This window comes from Eubalaena glacialis, chromosome 11, assembly GCF_028564815.1.
Source record: "Eubalaena glacialis isolate mEubGla1 chromosome 11, mEubGla1.1.hap2.+ XY, whole genome shotgun sequence".
Lineage (NCBI taxonomy): Eukaryota > Metazoa > Chordata > Mammalia > Artiodactyla > Balaenidae > Eubalaena > Eubalaena glacialis.
This window is the reverse complement of record NC_083726.1, coordinates 97606020-97608832: the sequence shown is the minus strand read 5'-3', so window position 1 is coordinate 97608832 and position 2813 is coordinate 97606020. Positions and strand designations below refer to the sequence as shown.

The 2813-nt window shown below is 40.5% G+C and overlaps 1 pseudogene; it reads left to right on the top strand.

Annotated features, from left to right (window-relative positions):
• Positions 1 to 1719: 1719 nt before the first annotated feature.
• Positions 1720 to 2094, top strand: LOC133101103 (SH3 domain-binding glutamic acid-rich-like protein 2; annotated as a pseudogene).
• Positions 2095 to 2813: the final 719 nt, after the last annotated feature.

Sequence of the window (2813 nt, the reverse complement as noted above, 5' to 3'; positions counted from 1 at the left end):
GTGTTTCAAGAAATTTTGTCTTAAAGGGGAACAGAGGAAAAGGGGAATGGCTGATGAGGCATACGGGGTCAAGGGAAACTTTTATTTTTAAGATGGAAGAATAATGCTGATGAGAAAGATCCCATAGAGAGGAGAAAATTGATGATGGAGAGAATTGATAGAGCAATTTCCTCAAGTGAATGAGCAAAATTGTGATCTGCTAGAGGGATTATCTTTAGATGGAAGGAGTAAAGACAATAACAGGCTTATATACATTATGTATAAATTATATATACCAGGTATATAATGTACTGTATAATGTATATATAATGCACTTATATATCATATATTATTTGCATAAATACAAAGTATTTCAGGCTTAAGTCTCACTTAACTTTAAGAGTTAATGTTCTGCCTGCCTCTCCCCCTGTTCCGTTCTTCTGGAAAATGCCCACTCATACTAGGTGGGTGCTTCTGTAGAGGAATGTGGGCTGCTCATTGCCCAGAGGGATGAATATATGATTCACAACAGTTTATAGTAAATGGTTCAGGTATAGTCATGTGACCACTCAGTGTCCTTCCCTGAATTTTTCAAATAAGAACTGAGGAAATGTTCTTCTTTCCTCTTTGATCTCAGTATTGCAAGGCTGTAAACTTGAAACTTCCTGCCATATGGATAAGCTGTTCTAGAGAATAAAGCCCATAAAGGGTCAAACAAAGAGAGGATGCAGAGAATAATTTATTCCTGACATTGTTTGTGTCCAGGGTTCTGGTGGTCATTAAGGTCGTCTCTACAGAGTCCTTCCCAGTAAACTGAACTGTGAATATCTTTTTTAGTTGAAGCTAAAAGAGGATAGTCAAGATATTCAGGGACCTACAGAGCTGATACAAATCATACTTCTGGTCTTTTCTTTCTATCATAACAGTTGTTCTTTGGGTTTCATCTGCACTAAATTGTAATTGCAATCAAACTTAACTTTTCCTCATTTCTCACACCTCACATCCTAATAATCAGCCAATTCTTCAGCCTCCACAATCAGTCTTTCCTGAGTCAGAGCCTCACCTCTGCCATTTTAATCCAAGCCACTTGCATGTCTCACCTTGTTGAATGAACAAATAATTCTTGATTCCTGACTTTTTTCTAGGTTTTCTCATTCTGTTTGCTCTACCAGGGGTTCACCACCTACTCAGCCAATACTGTCCCCTGTACTATGTAGGGTCCTGACCCCTCCAACCTAAAGTGACTTTTCCCTCATTAAAACTCCTTATCTCTCTTATGTGACTTCTTTCATTTTTGCTTTGCCTATAGTTATTTGGGACCTCTTATAAGATGATAATCATATTGAGAGCAGTTTTAGTCAACGCTGTTTCTCTACAACCGCTTGTATATACTATGTTCTCAACAAGTATATATTATGCTAAGTTATTAAAAATTAACCTAGTATTTTTTTTGCCATTTAAGAAAACTGTATTTGACTGAGGGAAATATTAAGCACTATAGGTTATGATATACTCTACTACTACTTACAAAGCGACTTTTGATACATTTTAAGATTAGCAACAATGGGTGGTGAAAAGATGAGACTTTATGCCTCTTGGTATCCTTTGTTTACATTAGTTTATATTCCCTTTTCCACTCTAAACTTTGTTTAAGACTGAGAAAATTGATCTGCCGACCGGGCGGGAGGGATCCGGATCCCTGCGATCCTCCCAGACCGGAGCGCTGTGCCTGGCGAGAGGATGGTCATCCGCGTGTTCATCGCCTCCTCTTCGGGCTTCGTGGCGATAAAGAAGCAGCAGCAGGATGTGGTTACATTTCTGGAAGCCAACAAGATAGAGTCTGAGGAGGTGGATATCACGATGTCAGAGGAGCAGAGGCAGTGGATGTACAAGAACATTCCCCCGGAGAAAGAGCCTGCTCAGGGCAACCCTCTGCCACCTCAGATATTTAATGGCGACCGATACTGTGCAGATTATGCAGTTTCTTTGCATCCAAGGAAAGCAACACAGTCTTTTCATTCTTAGGCCTGAAATCACAGTTGGCATCAAAGGCAGAACCTTAGCGAAGACAAGTGGAAGAGGACGGAGATGCATTTTGGAGCGCCCCTGGTACTCAGCACACTGCTTACCTAATGCATCACTGTGACAGAAGCCACATGCATTATCAGTAACTTTGCTTGCCGTGGAAAAGGTGTTTTCGGAAGACATGGGTCTAATGGGATTGCATGAGTGCTTTAAACCAAATCAGGACCATGGTGGGTTTTTTTCTTGTTTTCAGAATTGCCTGCAGTTGCCTCACTCACCCGGAGGAGGTACTGTCACCTGTTACAGGTGTGCTTCCTGAATAACTGAGTGAGAAGCCGGTGGCACCATCAGAGAGAAAGTACTGGATCTGTCCTGGGTTGTAGTTGATGCCAGGATTGCTCAGACCTGCTTCTCTTCAGGCTGCCAAGGTGGTATCCTTGAAATTAGTCTGCCAGGCTATTAGAATATTTTGATCAGAAAGAAAAAAAGCCATGTTGGTTGACAAAGGGCTAAAGATCTTTGCTGCAGATTCACAAACATCACTATTCCAGTGCTTGTCATAACTGAAGAAAAAGTTCTAGCCTCCTTTTGGTAATGGAAATTCTTACCCCCATAAATCCTCCAAGCCTCTACAGATGTTTCCAGAAATCACTGTTGCAACAGTGTGTGATCAGAACCAAGTGACAGAGATGAAAAGAATTGCTGTTTTAAAAAACACATGCTTCTTTATCACCTACAAAGGAAAAGCTTCACCTAATGTGTAAGATTGCTTAAAAGATATATTTAAAGAGGTGCACTGACAGTTAATT